The sequence below is a fragment of the Ursus arctos genome, unplaced genomic scaffold (genome assembly GCF_023065955.2).
Source record: "Ursus arctos isolate Adak ecotype North America unplaced genomic scaffold, UrsArc2.0 scaffold_3, whole genome shotgun sequence".
NCBI lineage: Eukaryota > Metazoa > Chordata > Mammalia > Carnivora > Ursidae > Ursus > Ursus arctos.
This window is the reverse complement of record NW_026622985.1, coordinates 12,546,988-12,566,213: the sequence shown is the minus strand read 5'-3', so window position 1 is coordinate 12,566,213 and position 19,226 is coordinate 12,546,988. Positions and strand designations below refer to the sequence as shown.

Below are 19,226 nucleotides of genomic sequence, written 5' to 3'. Positions count from 1 at the left end.
AAAGTTTATTTTTACAGAGAAATACAACCTTTTTTTTTTTTTTCTGGGACAGATAGAGAGGAAGGATTTACTGTCAAAATAACCTAAATAAATAGAGCTAATTTTTTTCTTTTTTTTTTTTTTTTTTGGTTTGGTAATAGATGGATTTGGTTCTTTAAAAAATTAAAGTCAGCTGTTTAACACCTGCAAAAGATTCAGGATATATTATGTTCAATAAGTGTTAACTTTTTAAAAGGGGAAAAAAATCAGCAAACAAAAAAAAAATTCTTAGTACAGTAAATGTTAGCATCTGAGACTCTTTCTTTGGCTTATTCATGAGTGTTACTTAGAAGTCTGTCTGAAGCTCATTAGGCCATTTAAAATCACAGGTCTATCCATATGTAGACCAAATGTTTAAGAAAGGATTGCACACCCACAAAAGAAGTAAAAGAAAAATAAAAGGCCTAACAGTTTTGCCTTGAAAGTCCCAGGGTACATTCTATTGTCAAAGGTAATTATATTCCCCACCCCCCTCCCTAGGATGTTCCTTGTTTCATGAAGTTTTATAGGGAAAAAAATCTATATTTCACATTTGCAAAGTCCCAATCTTGAGGGAATTTTGACATCATTTATGACTGGAAATCACATAACTCTCTGCGTTTTCTATGCTCTCTTTGGTTATGGTGACCATAGTTTCCAGATCCAAATCAAGGATGTGTGGCCAGTGTAGCCATGGTCATTCTACCTGGGGATGGGGATCTATTAAGTAGTAGTGTAGAAAGTGAGACTCTAGGGATAGTAATGAGCAATGAGATGAAGCACTATGTCCAAGTCATTACCATGATCCATTTCAACATCAGACAATATCCACATTTCCATGAGGAAAGCCCATGAATTTCCTTAAAACTTAAGCAGAGGGGCGCCTGGGTGGCACAGCGGTTAAGCGTCTGCCTTCGGCTCAGGGCGTGATCCCAGCGTTATGGGATCGAGTCCCACATCGGGCTCCTCCGCTGGGAGCCTGCTTCATCCTCTCCCGCTCCCCCTGCTCGTGTTCCTTCTCTCGCTGGCTGTCTCTCTCTCTGTTGAATAAATAAAATCTTTAAAAAAAAAAAAAACTTAAGCAGAACTTACACTTTCCACTAGCACAGGTCAACTGAAGACTTCCTTTGGGACATCAATCTCAAAACATCCTGATCCCCCTTTGTAAATACACTTTAAGTACTGGGGACCTTGAGGAGATTACACAGAGGCAAAAGACAAAAATCAATCCCCTTACTCTCTCCCCAGGGGCAAGGAGAGAATTTCATATTTTATTTTTTGTACCTAGCTTGAAAACAGTCTTTATTCTTTGTTCACTTAGTGAACATGGACATAAGTCATACCCTTCTTATTCTATTCTAATTGTTTGATGTCTCCAAAAGAAAAGGATTTGAAGAATATCTGTAGTGCAAGAATTGAAAGGATCAATTCCATTTGTATTATTGCTGTTCTTTCAAAAGGTTTTGGGCCTTGTGGCATGTCTGTAGTGGAAATAGGATTCCCTTTGTATTTTGTAGTTTGTCAATTTATTTTCCTTGCTTTATATCAGTAATTTACTCTTCTAAAATTTAAAATTAGATGCCTTTTCTGCTTAAAAGAACCTAGACTTTCTGAGTAGAAATTATAATAAAAACAATTTCCCAATTATTCTGCGTAAATTTCATAAGGCTTTAATGTTGTAGTAAGAAAAGATCATGAAAAAGTTCCCAACATCACAATCAACAGGGAAATGCAAATGATGGTATTACCTCACACCTGTTAGGATGGATGGCTATCACTGAGAAGACAAGAAGTAACAAATGTTGGCGAGGATGTGGAGAAAAGGGGATCCTGCTGCACTGTTGGTGCGAATATAAATGGTGCAGCCACTGTGGAAAACAGTATGGAGGTTCCTCCACAAGTTAAAAACAGAGCACCTTTATATGATCCAGCAATTCCACTTCTGGGTATTTATCCAAAGGAAATGAAAAGAGGATATCAAAAAGATATCTGCACTCCGTGTTTATTTCAGCATGATTTACAATAATCAAGACATATGGTATATATACATATATCCTCAGGAATATTACTGGAATAGAATATTACTCGCCATGAGAAAGAAGGAAATCCTGTCATTTGTGACAACATGGATGGACCATGAGGGCATTATGCTAAGTGAGAGGCCAGACAGAGAAAGCAAATACTGTATGATCTCACATATATGTGGAATCTAAAAAAGACGAACTCATGGAAGCAGGGGAGAATAGAATGGTGGTTAGCAGGGGCTGGGAGGGCGGTGGCAGAACTGAGGAGACGTGTATCCAAGGGTACAAACTTACAGTTAGAAGATGAATATGTTTTGGAGATCTAATGCACAGCATTGTATCAACAAGACTGTATTACATACTTCAAAGTTGCTAAGAGACTGGGTCTTGAAGTTTCCACCACAAAAAAAGAAGCGATAATTACACTACAGGATGGAGGTGTTAGCTAACACTATGGTATTGCAATGGGAAGGCAGGTAGGAAGGCTGCGTGTTGTACACCTTAACATACACACTGTTATAGGATAATTATATCTCAATTTAAAAAGACGTTTACAACAAGAAAAAAAAAAAAGAATGATCAGAGCTATTTTCTTCATTTGCTGGCTCTCAGGTTGAAGTAAGAGACAGTTTGCACCTTTAGTTAAACAAGATTTAGCCCTGAAACTTTCCTAATGTTGCTATAGAGACAGCTGTTTGAGCAGGTTTTCCACATGCTCACCTGTGCTCAAGACTACCTTCTTCTTTTTGTGGTGCTTGCTTGTGAAGTCAGAGGCTGTGCTTTTATCTTGGATGTTTACAGATATTTGTATGCCACCACAAACCCGTCCCCCTGGTTTGGATGCACTTGATAGGAATGGCTCTAATAGGAGAATGTGGAAGAATTTTGGATGTTTGAAGCTTCCCTTCCCATGGTGGGAACCTTCAGACCTCTTGGCCATGGTCAAAAATATTGATCAGTGCTTGATGGGTAGGTGGGTCCTGCATTGCTTGGCTCACAGGTGACCCTAGTCACTTGTATTGAGAAGAGATTTTAAGTTTATGGATTTATTAAGCCTATTGAATGTCCACATACACTCTCAGACTGCCACTCAAGGTTCTCCCATCAGTAGTAATTGCATGGGTTGGTTTAGGAACTGGCATTCTGTTAGTTTGCTGTTGTTGCCATGACAGATGACCACAGATGTAGTGGCATAAAGCAACACAACTGTATTATCTAATAATTGTGTAGGTCAGAAGTCTGGCATGGGTTTCACCAAGCTAAAACCACAATGTCAGTAGCCTGTATCCCTCTGTGGAGACTTTATGGGACAATCCATTTCCTTGTCCATCCTGCTTGTTAGCAGAATTCGATTCCTTGTGGTGTAAGATCAAGGTCCCCATTTTCTTACTGATTGTCAGCTGAGGACTGTTCTGCTTCTTCCTTGGCTCGTGGCCCTCCTTTTTCAGCTTCAAAGTCCAACAAGGGTGGGTTGAGCCCTCTTACGTTGCATCTCTCTTGCTGCAGCCAGTAAAGGTTCTCCACTCCTAAGGCGATGTGATTGATTGGACCACTAGATAATCCAGGATAATCTCCCCATATTGAGGCTCGCAACCTTAATTACATCTATATTTTTCCTATGTAAGGTAACATCATGGATTACAGGAAATAGGACATGTCATGTTTGGGGACCTAACAGAGTCCGTGTGGCTAGGGGATAGAAATGCAAAGAATATGAGCTTTTACTTGGAGGCCAGTTCTGAGACTCTAATCCACCCTTTTATAGTTCTTCCTTGTAATTTTCAAAAATCATTTTATCAAAGTAATACATATACATGGTTTGAAAAAACAAAAAGAACTCATAAGTTTATAGGGAAAAGCAGCATCCCTTTGCCCCACCATCTCCTCTCCAGGTTCTTGTTTTTGAAAACTCTAAAACTCTTAAAGTTGTTCCTTCTACTAATTACCTCCACATTTCTAAATAACATAGTCCTGCTATCTCCTAACTTCCTGGAATTGTAGATTGATATTCATTCTGTCCTGTAGACAATGAGGATTTAGCTCTTTGGGATCATCTCCCACACGACTTACAACTTGTTTTTTCCTTCATCCCTTTCCAACATAATTGGTTACTGTTTTTGGTTAAATCAATAGCCAGTGTTTACATTATTATGAGTAAGTAAATATTTCTCACAATTGAGACACATACTGTTTTATGAATATATTGTACTTTTTAAAATTTTTTTCAAAGATTTATTTGTTATATGAGAGAGAGAGAGAGAGAGCATGCACACATGAGTGGGGGAGAGGGAAAGAGAGAATCTGAAGCGGGCTCTATCCCAGGGCCCTGAGATCATGACCTGAGCTGAAATCAAGAGCCAGCCACCTAACTGACCAAGCTACCCAGGAGCCCCTACATTTCCCTGAATTTAACAGATGCCCTATTTATCCATTTCTGTTTTCTGTGTTTATAGTAGTAATTCGTACTTAAATTCTCCATTGGAGTTGTAAAACTCCGCTGTAAGATGAACAACAGTAACAACAACAAAAGATGATTATCAGTGTGTATTTACCTAAAGACATCCTTCCTATTGCTCTGATTTGGATTAATTCTCTCTAGTTCCCTAGTTCTGCTGTCAAATGACTTCTTGAAGCTTCCCTGCATCGTCAGTCTGGGGCTATTTTCTAGAACCCTGTCTTCCTATCTGCAAAAAAACACAAAGGACATTATTTTGTTGAGACTTTGCATGTTGGAAAAGCTTTTTATTTTACTTTCACCTTTGGTCGATACATGGCTAGGTGCCACTCATTGTCTTCTGTCTTTCAGAGTTGCTGTTGAGATGCCTAAATGCCATTCCACATGCTTACCTTCTTCGTGTTTACTTTCCTCCCTAGAAACGTTCAGGATACTCTTATATTTGGTGGCTGAATATTTATCAGTGGTGTGTCTTAGTGTGACTCTTATCCTTTATTATGCTGATTGGATATTCACAGACTCATTCAATCTGGAGGTTTTCTTGTATTATTTCTTTGCTAATTTCATAGTCACAGCTTACTCTGTCTTTTCTAGATAGATCATCTTACTTTTCTCTCCTGTTTTCTGTCTTTGTCTTTTACTTCTATAATTCTATTTTATAACTCACCTGTTGAATCTTCTGTTCCCATATTCTCTTGTTCTCTGAATAAGAGAGCATCTTGGTGTTTTGTTTCATTTTGTTTTAAATGGATGCAATGAGTAAATTGAATAAATGTGTTATAGTTGATTTACACTTTTCTTTTGGCCCCTGGTTGCCTGCTTCCATTGTTTCCCTGTTTCCCTGGGTGCCTCACTTTGTCTCTACATTTATTTCAAGGTGGTATAATGTAGAGATTAGAAACATGGGCTCTGGGGGCGCCTGGGTGGCTCAGTCCTTAAGCGTCTGCCTTCGGCTCAGGGCGTGATCCCAGGTTCCTGGGATCGAGCCCCACATCAGGCTCCTCCCCTGGGAAGCCTGCTTCTTCCTCTCCCACTCCCCCTGCCTGTGTTCCCTCTCTCACTGGCTGTCTCTCTCTGTCAAATAAATAAATAAAATCTTTAAAAAAAAAAAGAAAAGAAAAGAAACATGGGCTCTGGTTCCAAATTGAAAGATTGTGAAACTGGCCACACCACTTCATAGCTTGTGACCTTGAGCAAGTTACTTAGTCTTTAGGTACCTCAGTTTCCTTATTGAGAAATGAGAACGATAATGGTACTTACCTTATAGAGTTGTTATGATGATTAAATAAACTTACATGTATATGTGCAAAACATTAATACTTTATGTAAAGGATTAAATGAATCAATTTGTGTAAAAAATCAAAATGGGCTTTGAATGATGCTTTAGCACATAGAAAGATAGCACTTGGTCTATTCATATTGAAGAAGGTGACACTAAAAGTCTGGCTGGAAGCTTATAGGTGAGGGCAGGGCTTGTGGACTGATTGCTTCTTGAGTGCAGGTCGATAAAAAGGCTCTTTCTTTGCGGAACCCCAAATATCAGCATCTACACATGTATTCTTTTGGTCTGTTCAGTTCTCTAGAGAGAAATCCTACAAATCTCTGCCTGTGGGGGTTAAGCCTGGTCGTCTGTGTTCTAGGAGTCAAGTTGGGGACAGAGGCTAGGGAATCTCATGATTACCATGCAGAGTTTTACTTAATTGTCTGGTTTCCTGCATGGAATATTACTTTTGTCCTCAGCTGTGGATCGTGTTCAGCCTCTCCAGAAAGTTTGGGGAGGGGTAGTCGACATCAGTTATCTGCAAATGCTCACTTTCAGGTTTACCCTGCACCCCAGCCTTCTTGAGGTTGCTGGCGCCTCTCATTTCAGGGTTTTGCAGCTTAAACTGGCTTGCGCCTCACTGTTTCACCCTCCAACCCATAGTTGCAGCTTTTTTCCCCCCATCTCTAAGTTAATGACAACTCATCCACTGCATTTTCAGCCTACAAAATGTTGCTACTGTCTCTCATCTTCTGTCACTTTCTTTCTTCATCTCTTAGTCGTTTTAGGTTTATCCTTTGGAAAACTTCCTTTCCTGTATTTTCATGGAGAATTAGAAGGGAGTAACAATAAATAGTTGTGTTCAACCTACCATGTCTAACTGTCCCTTTCCAAGCAAGGCGTGGCCTCATTGGTGGAGGACGAGGGATGGGGAAGCAGAGATCTGACCTCAGTGGACACTTGGTTGTGAGCAGGTATTCCCATTTCTGGTTCTGTCTTGTTTTCCCAGACTTTGGTAGACTCTGCGGATGTAGTGTTTGTGATAAAATAAACAACCACAGAATAGGGTATTTATCAGTTAGTATTTACCTGAAGACATCCCTCCTGGAGCTCTTTATCCCATTGCTCTAATTGGGATTAATTCTCTACAGTTTTGCTCTTCCGATGACTTTTTGAAGCTTTCCTTCACCATCAGCCTGTGGTGACTTCCAGCTGTAGCCCAGCTCCCACTCAGAACTGCAGGTGAATTTTCCTTTAGCCGTACCAGTAGTTGATGATGCCGCAATCGCTTTTCTGCCCCACAGCTCATGCTCCTCTTCTGACTTCTGTGTTCCTTCTTGAGCAGCTCAGGAACAACTGAGTTCTGCTTTCACACCCTCAGAGGTCCATGGGGAACTGGAATGGGGATGCCCATGCTTTTTCTTCCCACAAACACTATGTTATACTACAACCACTTCATGCTCTGTTGGCATGCTGCAACGTGACCTCCCTCCTTCAGTAATCTCTAGATGAGAAGCAAGCTCTAGCCTCTACTTCTGATTGTTTTTACCTACACATGCCTCACAAGACTTATGTTGAGCCCCTTAGGAATGCTGTCCTGAGGAGCCTCTTGAGGGCATCTTCAGAGAATCTTCTAGCTTCTACACATCAGCAAGTCTCAAGCAAAGGAGAGTTGGTTATACCTGAAAATGGTGAAGATAAATTATTCTTGTTCATTTCTTTTGTGTGTATTTGAAATTACAGGCTCCAGATATGTTTTGGACATATCAGATATGTTTTGTCCATGAACTTATTTACCAAGGAAGTGATTTGGTAATATAGAGCTATTCATCCCTCAATAAAATTTATTGAACATTCCAGATGTTAAGACCTACCTGGCAGGTGTTATAGGAATGTAAAATCTGTATTCTTGGTACTACAGTGAGTAAATGTTAGTGCTATGTAAGTATAGACCTTTGGCCTCCCGTGGCACAATGACTCTTGGTCCGATGGACTTGACCTTCTTGTTTATGTCCATGTGGCAATATGGATGCCATTAGAGACCCAATATCCCTCTCTTACCAAAATTCCAGCTGGATCTGCAGAGTCCAAAGAGGTCTCTGTTGCCAAAGATCTAAAGTGAGATGCTTCAAGATCTACTAGCCATTGGGTTTCTGAGTTCCAGTTTGTCCCAATACAGTAAAAACTAGCTATTGTTCCCAATTACTGGAATGGTTGCTATGGCGCTTTTATTTATCTTGAAATTACGTTTTTCCCCAAGATACCATAAATAATAAAAAATTAAAAACAACTACCAAAGCCCCAAAGCAGTTATATCTAAATAATAGGTTATCATCAAACCATTAAACTGTATATAATATTTCAGATATGATAGCAAAATACAAAATTTCTAGCGTACTTTGGTCACAATTGTAGTAAAAGTAATATACAAAATAAAAAATTTTGGAGAGAAAAAAACCTCAAATGCTAATACTAATCGTGTTTGGGAAGGAGATTCTGGCTAGATTTTCTCCTTTTAAAAATTTTTCTGGGGTGCCCGGGTGACTCAGTTGGTTAAGCGTCTGCCTTCGGCTCATGTCATGATCCTGGGGTCCTGGGATCGAGTCCCACGTTGGACTCCCTGCTCAGCGGGGAGTCTGGTTCTCCCTCTGCCCCTCCCTACCATTCATGCGCATGCTTGCTCTCTCTCTCAAAAATAAATAAATAAAATCTTATAAAATTTTTTTCTGCATTTTCCAAATTTACTATAATGAAATTTTATTCTTTTTTAGTTGAAAAATAATTTATAAATAGATATTTCATATGTAATATAATGTATTATACTATCATATAGCAACTTATATGTAATATATGTAAAGTACTATATTATCATGTAATAATTCATATGATAAAAATACATTTACCTTAAATTAAAATTGGCATATTTATGGATGAGATTAAGTATTTAAATTCTTTATTCATATTTTCAATAACTTTGGGGGGAGTAAACATTCTAGGGTCACACTGTGGAATCCTGTCATATGGATTTACTTAAAAGCTAACTTATGGGACTGTGGGGCTAGAGTGGGAGTTTTATACATTGTCTTCTTCTTGTATCGTTCGTCACTGAAGGAAGGAAAGGAAGAAATTTACTTAATTCTATGAGGCAAAAGACCCCACTTTACATTTCTTTAAAACTTACTGTAAGCAAGACTTTCTCAGAAAGCCACAAACTGATCCTTACGTACTCCGGTTCCCACCACCCCGCATTTTTCTCTCTGTGTTTACTCATTTTAAGCCTATCGAGTAATTGAAAAAGCAGACTTTGCTAGAGCACACATCTCATTGTTCTAGAGAAGATCTGAATGTCCAGTTCATGGCAAGTGATGGGTCCCCAAATTCTGGGGAAAATAAAAATAATGGGAAGGCAGTATTTTTAATCTTCTTCTGTCTGCATTCACACACACACACAAAAATCATAGATTTTCAAGCAAAGAAAGAGCAGTATAGTTTGTTTAGAAGGTCACTCTCAAAGGATAAGAAAGATCATTATAAAAAACTTCCTAATGAAATAATTTAACAACCTTAGTGGAATAACTATCCTCTGATTTTAGGCAGACCCTTTCTGCTGCTGGCTTGCTGGCCCCCCCTAAAGACAAAACTTTCCCTTGATCTGTAGTTCCTTCCTTCTCACTGTGTGAAAGGCATCATATAGTAAAAGCAGGGGAACTTCTTGGAATCGTGATATGAATGATATGAAACCATGGCAGAAGGATCATTTCTTATAAATAGACCAAGTCTGTTTGCTGCAACTCACATTCTTGTAGCAAACTCTGCCAGACATTTCTCATTTAACTGAGTAGCTGGGGGTGCAGTGGATGGACTGGAAGGTGAGGAAGTGGGTAGGGAATTGGGTGGAAGAGAATGATACAGAGTGAATGATGAGGATTTGCTGTGCATATCATTTTACTCAGGGTACTTTCTTCCTTAATTCCCTTGGTCTACCCCTGTGGATTTTCCACATTTAAGCAATAAGTAGCCACTGTAAATTACCACTTAATAGGATCTGTTCCTCATGTCAGAAATTTAAAGTGTTCCAACAGAAAGGGAAGTTAATATTTTGCTTTTACTTTCCGAGGATTGGTGCATATGGTCACCATACTCCAAAGAGTTTCAAATTCCTATTTAGATAAATGGATTTGTTCTCTTATGCATTTGGAATAGCAACAAAAGGGAATCTTCATAGTCGAGGCCTTATTGTCGAGTTAAAAAAAAAAAAAAAAAAAAAAAACTATGCCCAAAACATGTGGAGCTTGGGACACGGGCCAAGATGGTAAACATAATGGTTACAATTTGGTTGTCTGCGACTGTTGCCTAAAAGCTCTTTTTAAAACTTGTATTTACAGTATCATTATATGTATGAACAAGAACATTTTTGTGATGTGAGCTGACTTCTGTTCAAAAGAGAGTTTAAAACAAGAAATGTTTTAGGCTTTAGATTTTCTATCCACTCTCCTTTAAATAAGCTCTATGAGTCAAATATTATGGTTCTTAAGTACTGACTTCTTCCCCATGACTAATGAAGTTACATATTAATTATTGAAAAGCTACATTTTCATAGGTCTTACTGTAAGTCTCATCAATGAACTAATAAGAGAGATTCATCCAAACAAACGTTTAAGCTGGAATCTTTAGGACCTAAAGATTGTGGCCAGAAATCACCAACAAGGTCTGTTCCTCCTCCAACATCAAAAACAATAGTCCATCAAGACCAAATATACCTTTTGCATTTGGTGCTCTGATTTTTTCTTGGAGACAGAAGAGGAGGACCTAGGAAAAACTGAGATTGGAACTGCCTACTGTTAGAGAACTGAGGATCTCAAAGAATACCAATGAAATCTGTAGGAACAGGAGGGAACACAAAGCTAAGTGACGTCTTGGGGTGATCTGGACCTCTCCTCGAGGATGCCAGAAATCATGTTTGTGTTTAGGTCGATCAATATTGTCTCGTGTAAGATAAAATGTCTATGAGCTTGTGGTAGACTCCAGAAAACTGATTAATTTACTTGAGCGACTTACTGAAATAAGACCAGAAGTTTTCTTCTGACGGCCAGATCATCATCAGAAGCCATGCTGTTTCCTGATTGTGAAATATCACAGCCATAGGGGTCTGGAAAGAGTCAAATCAGCACGATCTATAATTCTCCCCAGAAGGCAGGCCCAGCTTTCTGGGGAGAGTGGAATCAGAAAAATCATGTTAGATGTATTAAAATTTTAATGGAGCCAAACCAAGATAGCCTGCTATATCTACTCCGTAATGGTGATGACTTTGTCGGTGGGCCCAGAAATATTTAAGTCCATTGGCCTATGATCCTACACCCAGGGGGGCCTGGGTGGCTCTGTCAGTTAAGCATCTGCCTTCAGCTTAGGTCATGATCCAAGAGTCGGGATCGAGCCCCGTGTCGGGCTCCCTGATCAGCAGGGAGTCTACTTCTCCTTCTACCTCTGCCTCTCCCCCATTTCATGCCCTTCCCCTTAAATAAATCCATAAAATCTTTTTTAAAAATCCTACATCCATCTCCACACTAAGGCTACATTTGATATCACGTTTGTGGTATCCAAGTCAAGCGGTTATCTCCCTCTCTGAGACTCTGCTCGAAGGGATTCTCCTAAAACCTGTCATTATAACTCTCTTTTACCCAAACTTTCAACAGCTACATTCCTCTGTTCTAAGAAGAAATAGTGTGTGGGTCGAGGAGGAGAGGAGGAATATAAAGAGAAGAAAATGTATGCAAAATTTAAGAGAGATCCAAAAATTTGTCAGATGTGCACAGTGTAGCAAAGATGTTTATGCTCCTTTCTCATTTACTTCTTGTAACAATACTGTCTGTTTCATAGGTCAAGAAACAGAGGTTTATAGGGGTCTTGTTTATGGTCACATAGCTAGGAGGTAACAGAACCAGAATTAGATCTAGATCCCTCTGACATCAAAAATTATACTCGTTCTCACTACACCAGCTCTGCCTCGCCTCCGGCAGTCACCTTTTAATGGTTCTTCTCAGTAAACCCTGTCGAGTGGCTATTACATCTCAAGACTATATTAGGTGCTGAACAGAGAAAGATTATGATATGGTGTGCGATAGGATCATGAGAAATTGAAGAATGCAAAGAAGGTAACAATGTTGCCTTGCAAGGGGACACAGATGTTCGTGTGGGCTAGGAAAACTGCAATGAAGTGTGGCATTTGTCTTCCCCTTAGGGAAGGGGTAGGAGTTTTTCAGGTTAACAGGGCAAACAGCTGGGGGACAGGATAGGGAAAAGGAGAAGATATTCGAGGTCTCGAAAGAATAGCAACAGCAAACGTTGGAAAGCTTGAAGGTCCTGATTCTATGGGCTTCCATGGTACAGTCACTGAAAGTGCAAAAGGTGTCTTTGAACATGTACTAAGAGGATGGGAACCATCACTGAGGGGAAACTGGATGAGAAAAATGGAGCTGTTAAATTTGTTGATGTTGTGGACGCTTTCACTGACCCAAGAACAATACAGAGAGCCTGGATTCCTGGTAGGGATGGTGGCAGAGGACGGAGGGTCCCAGGAGAAAGACAGGTACAAATAGGGCTCAGGCACCAACACTTTTTAAAATCCTGCGAGGACTTGCTAGGTCTCTTTGCCTTCACCCAGAAGTCAATGGAAATTCACTCAGGCAGCAAAATTCTACCAATAACAGACTTGGTGGTGATGAGAGGTGCACATTCTTGGGAAGGCTGTTGGGAAGGAGGAAGGAGAAAGGCTTTCAAATATTCATGCTTTGTGCTAAGTGTTAAGAGGGTGACCTGATTAAATTGAGGGCAGAAAAGTTTTGATAGTGATCATCTCTGTCACACCCCTTCACCCCTGTTGTAGGGGCTTTGGGGAGAGGAAGGGAGTTGCGGATGCCCCCTAGAAGGTTATGGAGAGTTACTTCCTGGACTGGGAATTTTCCTAATTTCTGCCCTAGCAGCTATTTTCTTTAGTAGGAGAGACCAACTCTTCCTCTTCACAGTCAGATTCCCAAATACATGATATAGTGGAGCTTGGGCTTTGGCCTGAGAACAGGTTATTTCAAGTACTGGCTTCACTACTTATGAGCTGTCTGTTCTTGAGCAAGTTAATTTACCTATCAAATCCTCACTTTCCCATCTGTGATACGAGAATGATGGATAGTACTTGCTTCACACGGTCTGTGTGAGGATGCAATTAGATGAGGAGAGCCAGAATTGATGGAAGGCTTAAAATATTTCAGGCACTGTTCTTTCAAAATGCTTTGCAAGCATTCACTCATTTAATGTTTGATACAATGACCCTGTAAGGCAGGTAAGGTTATTATGCCCACTTAACAGATGAGGAAGCTGAGGATCGGAGAGGTTAAATAAGTTTCCCAAAGTCACACAAGTATCAGAACTGGAATTTGACCCCAGACCTTTGGACTGCAAAGGTCACACTGTTTGGCTACCATGTTTATACTGGCTCTCAAAGAGTATAAAGCATTTGGGCACATGTTCTGGAAGATATAATCATGGAATAAAGACGAACCAGCTTTTAGAGAGCCTGGCTTTTTACTTGAGCTTGATGTCCAGCATACTCCTCAGGATCAGAATTTCGAAGCCTTCATCTTACTTTGATGACACTTTAACTGACACTTCCTCACAAATCCTAGCTGCTATATGCAGGTAAAATATTTATTCTTTCCATGATCTGGAGGGATCTAAGGAGTGGTATACCTTTCCATCACTGTTTTAAAGCAATTTCATTCCATCCTGTGGAAAATAGAAGTAAGCCTGTCAAGCCTTCACAAAAACTTTGCCCTGCCATGTTTTCACCACACTTTTTGAAAACGGTTCCATGGCTCAAACAAATTGAAGATGTCATTTTCCACGGTATAACCAACACATTACCTGGATATTTCTTGGGGGTGCATATTCATATCAGTACCCGTCCATTCTGGTTTCATCAGCCATTTTCCTCAAAAGCGACCTCCAGATGTTGTAAACATTAGAATCTTGATTTTGACCTGCTGCCATTTTTGTTTTCCATTTTGAAAATTTCTGTCAAAGGTCCCAAGTGTGAATGAGGAAGATTACCTTTCGTCCAAAACCTACCCACTTGTTTCCATGCTGCAAAAAGCTGACACAGAGAAAGCTCAGCAAGGATGTCAGGTTCGCCCTCACATATCTATCATGGTTTGCAAAGCATGTGAGCCGGCTCTTGGCAAAACCCCGAGGAGGGGAACTTCTCCAGCTGTAAGCTCTAGCCTGCCATCCCTCTCTTGAACTTGGCACTTAATGAATCGGTCTTTGGCTTGTTTGCATCTCGGAGTTCAGGCTGGAATAAGCTTCATTCTCAATGTAGGGCTTTTCAGTTTTGTCTCTAGTATTTCCTTTGCAATCGAAATTTTATTAACATTCATAAATAAAGTTTTCCGCATACTGTCATCTATCTCTCTTCCACCTAACTTATCCCAGATTTTCTGGGGATTGTCTGAAAATGATTCACATTGTTAGTGAACAATTTCCACATTGTTCTTCCTGGTCTCTAAACAGAACCCTGCCCTTGCTGAAGTCAATGAGAAGGATAGGAATTTGTCCTCTTTTGGTCTCGTTAAACAAACAAAACAAAGGAGACATTAAATGATGTTTGCCATCCGTGGCCAGATCTCTCCTTTTAAGAAGGCATCACTGCCGAGGAAATGGTGCGGCACTTTCTAAGATAAAATTAGCTCCTGGCCTCAAGAAGTAGCAGGATGACCTGGACCGCATCCCAAGAGACATTTTGGGGGGATTAGATTGTCCGATGCCACTGGGTCACTTGGTCATTTAGTGGCTTTGGCTTGAAAGTCAGATACATTTGTGCTGACCAGCCCTTTGCTTTCTGACATAAGCCTTGGTTTCAGGAAAGGTGGACATCAGCATTGGGTGCAAGAGGAGTACTTACAGGGTATTACTGGGGGGGGGTTGTGAAATTGCCATCTGCACTCAAATAGCCCATACAGAATCGCCCCCAGTTACCAACCACTGCATCAAGGGGATGATAAGACAGGCCTGGAGAGGTTGAGCAGCTTTCTTAAGGTCTCGCGGCTGGCAAGTGGCGGAGCTGGGATTATAGTGCTCTCCTGAGTACAAAGCGTTCGTCTGCTGCCTGACACCACGCCTGCATGCAACAATCCTCTTTCTTCTCTCTTTTCTGTCTGATATCGTACATCTAATGGGCATTTGCTTAGTGTCCTGTATGCACACCTGCATGCACCCAGGCCCAGCACGTATCAGTTAATATTTCAAAGCACTCTCTCTCTCTTTTTAAATACAGAGCACTTCCGCATTTATGTGCCATCCTTGCGCAGGGACCATGCTAATCTCTGAATTGTTCCAATGGTAGGATATGCACTGCGGAAGAAAGTACTGTTTCAAAGCACTCTTTAAGTAACTTTGCGTTGCTTCTTAGACACCATCAGACGGGAATTGTGGAAAACGAAATTTACACTTGTGTCATTACAGTAGTCATCCCCGAGCCAGTAGGTACATTTAAGTGGGTCACAAATATGAGTTCAAACTCGGAGTCCCCATTGCAGGCAACCCCTCATTTCCTAGCGGGGCTCGGCTTATCACCGCCCAGGCTGTATCTCTGGTTTGGACTCACAGACCATCCCAGTCTCCAAGGGATAAATTAAACAACGGGAAAAAGCTTCTTACCCATGCGCTGTGGTGAAACAGGAATGACACACAGAGCCCTGACGAGCCAATTGTATCTTCTGTTTCCCTTCCCATCCTGTAGTCATTATCAAAACCTCCAGACTCCGGGGCTTCAACCTCTTGTCTGAAACAATTAAGCCTCCAGGAAGATGTGGGAATGCTAATAGATTTAATGTTGTGTTTCATTCACTCCCGACTGTTGACATCAACTCTTTATGCTCAGCAACATTTTCTTTGTTACTTCATAAACACATGAATATTTATTACTGTGGGGGAAAACACTCTACTGTTCACAATGACTGCAGCTGAAAAAATGGTAATAAACATGAGCGATTAACAGGACTCGGGAGAGGAAGCAGTTCAGGGATGGTAAACCAGGGTCTGCGGAATGTGAAAACCACTGTCATCCGAAGAACAGCTAAAATGTGAGAGATGTGCAAGAGGACGTCGTGTTGGCAGAAAATAACCAAGGGGAGTTTTAGATTATAGTGTGTAATTAGTGTGTAATTAGCATTTGCATAAATATTCATACCAGCATATTTTGTGGATCGTAGTAGCACGGATCCAAAACACACTCGGGCACGCGTGCACACACACACACGCACATGCACACACACAGGCTCAAACAGGCTCAAAAAAAGTATATTTGTGTATTCATCAGTTAAGATCTGTCTCCACACTCATATCCTTGGCTCAGTCTTCCCTATTTTCCCTACAAAGAGCAGCTGCTTGTTCCCTCAGATCTGTATGACTCACCTCTGTTTATAAATCTATTACTCCTCTTGACTCCAGACCCTTCCAGACCCTCGGTTTAGCTGGTTATTTCTTCCACAATGCCTGGAGAATGCGTGTATGTAGTAGACGGTCAACACATGATGGCTGAATGCATAGAGATTGGTCAGGGGAAGAATTACGTGGTTCAGTGTTACTTAACTAACTGGTAACCTGCCCCAGGCGCTGTGTTAGGCACTGAGGAACATCTCAAAGAACGTTTGACCTTCTCTTCCCGGTACTCCGAGGTCATAGATAGGACCACACCACCTTATTGCAGTAGATTCATTCAATTAGTCAGTCAGCAAGCACGTTCTTTCCTTAGTTCTCCCATGTTCCAGACATTTGCCAGACCTCTGAGGTCACAAGTAGAGACGTTAACAGGAATTCCTCTGCAGTGTCATTAACATTGTGCTTGATGTATGTTCAGGATTTTTGGAAAACAGAGGAAGGGATTCTAACTCAACCTGGAGGTCAGTCAAGACTTCCCAGGTTGTGTAGCCTGAGTCTTGAAGGGCAAGTGGGAGTTCATGGGGTGGGCGTTCGAGGCAAAGTACAGCATGAGCAAGTTTTGGAAATGGATGGAGAGCCGTGACAGGGAGTAGCCAGTGGTTGGTTGGCATGGCTGGGACAGGGGTGGCTTTAGGGCTTAGGGGCCACTGGGGAGGGAAAGGCGGTGTCCATCAGATGAGTCATGCAGGTTTAGGTGGCCTGAACTGAGGCTGTTTGAGGGGCCAAGGAGGAGGAGACGGCAGGGGCAGAACTTAGGGGCTCAAGGTGTGAACTACAAAGGCTGAAGCCAGGGCATGGGTTCACCCCTGACCCAAGTCTCCAGAATCTTCAAGGACAGAGTACAGACGCTTTAGCATGTGTCCGTCTGCAAGCAGAGCGCAAGCTCAGGGCTGAAAGGGTGCTCGGGATGCAGTCTCCTTCAGGGTTAGACCTCCTCACATGGTCCCCATCAAAGAGGAAGCAGTTGGTTATTTGCATGGAAGGTTCACAGGTGCTTTGAGTTACACATATCAGGATATCAACATCATCTTTTTAGAGAGCTTACTCTTTTTCTCTTGGACTTGTTCTTTGATTTCAAAGTCAACTCTGTCTAATTGGTTGCTAAGATTGTCCTTAGCATTCAGTTAGGGTTGAAACATTACATTTTACTATCCAAATAATTGGTGAGTTAAAAATACTTCCAACAGTTTATGACTCATACTTTTCAACTCATAGATGAGGAAAACCAAGGTGGGTGACTGTGAATGCCTGTGATTTCGGTACAGGCTGAAGTTCCAGTGAGTTCTAAATGTGATTTCTGGCCTGCTGGGAAGGCCCTGACACTCCCAAGTCATCCCAGACTTTCTGGCTGTGCCTGAAATTAATCAGAGCCACATTCACCGGATTCAAGTATTACCTGCAGTGATATAAAGCATTTTAAGTTCCTATCATTCATACAGTTTATGTGTTTGAATGATCTGGGAGTATAGGTTTCAACTGGCAGGAGTTGAGGTTGAGAACAAGGCATTGCAGGATGAAGGGCGATGCACAAGATTTACCTGCTTTGCAGTTTTATCGGATTGATTCAGTTTGGTTTAACTTGCGAAATATTTACAGCCCCTTGCTGCATGCAAGATGGATTCAGTGCCGTGTCCTCGGGCCATCAAAGATGGGCCTCCCCTGCTCCTTGCCTTTAGTGAAGTTTCTGGCCTTGAGGGTCACTAAGATGAGTAACAAGTAATGGAGATAAACTTATCACATGATAAAACCAGCTGCTAAGGGGTACAGAGGGTGGAGAGTGAGTAGGTCTGTGTGTTCGGGTAAAAGAGGTCATAACTTGGGTAGATGGGGAGCTCAGGCCACATGGCGTGTTCACTGAGCAAGAAGGCTGCGCTGACAACAGCTCGGCCAATATAGAAATGTGACCTTTGGCAGGTTAGGCAGACCTCAGACTTGGCTTGCGCGTCTGCAAATTAGGGATGACAAAGTTTCCCCTTCTCACTCAGAGGTTTGTTATGAAGGTCAAATGAATTATCTAATGTTAAAGAAGTTGAAATCCATCAAGGGTGTATTTCATTATTTAATCATTAGCAGAATCAGAATTGGTACCCGGGTTATTTGATTTAACCCAGGAGCCACTAAAACTCGGAGCCTTTCTGAAACTTTTTTTCCCCGTTTTTGTTGGACTTTGCTTCATTGGAGAACTCTTTGTGGTTGCTGTAGGCAGCTGCGTGTGTCTCTTGATTTCTAGAGGAGGGTAGAACAAGGACAAGGAGGATGATGACACTGGTAAGTGTGGGTGAAGAATTCTAAACGTTGTGAGTCAAATACAATTCCTGGAACTCTGAAGATGCGTGGAACCTCTTGAAGACCGCCTTACACCCTGCGTTTTAAATTGCACAGTGCACAATCATTAGCTCCGTGGGCCTGCTCTCACGTGGCCAGTCCCACCTTAGGACTGGAAACGCTGAAAACATTCAAGAGGACTTCTCTTCTTCTTAGGGGATGGGTCTTTTAGGCCTTGCCTGCACGGGATCTGACATTGCAGGATTTAGGTGGTCATGAAATGAGAGACCTAAGCATTGACTCCATTCAGGGAATCCATCATGGGAAGCATCCCCCAAAATGCTATGGTTTGAGCAACTTGGAAAGCTGATGGAAATAGGCCAGTCATGCTATCTGAGTATTTTGAACAGTTTTCCATTTGTTCTGCTTCAGATCAGTTGTTCATGATCTTTGTGGTGACTGAAAATGGACAGGTGTCAGAGGAAAGGCTCCATGACTTTCCCTTGTCCCGGAAATCACAGGGAAGAAACACGTGTATCGACTGTGTCAATGGTTTTATATCTAAGTTATGGCCTGTGTCCAACTAGATTCTTGTCCTGATTTCAAGCAGCAAGAATTCATATAGCAAGGGCTCCTTTCTGAGCAGGGAATACGTTTTGTCGGAGACCACTGGGAGGTGTGGGATGCACAAACAGATTCCTGTTTAACTTCTTCA

The 19,226-nt window shown here is 41.4% G+C and overlaps 1 protein-coding gene and 1 non-coding gene across 9 annotated transcripts in view; one reads left to right on the top strand and one right to left on the bottom strand.

Annotated features, from left to right (window-relative positions):
• Window positions 1-19,226, top strand: part of SUGCT (succinyl-CoA:glutarate-CoA transferase) — a 756,457-nt gene that overhangs the window by 518,596 nt on the left and 218,635 nt on the right. The gene's annotated exons all lie outside the window — the stretch shown is intronic.
• LOC113267482 (U6 spliceosomal RNA) lies at window positions 15,071-15,173 on the bottom strand. The gene has a single exon (XR_003320828.1). It is a non-coding gene; the product is annotated as a U6 spliceosomal RNA (small nuclear RNA).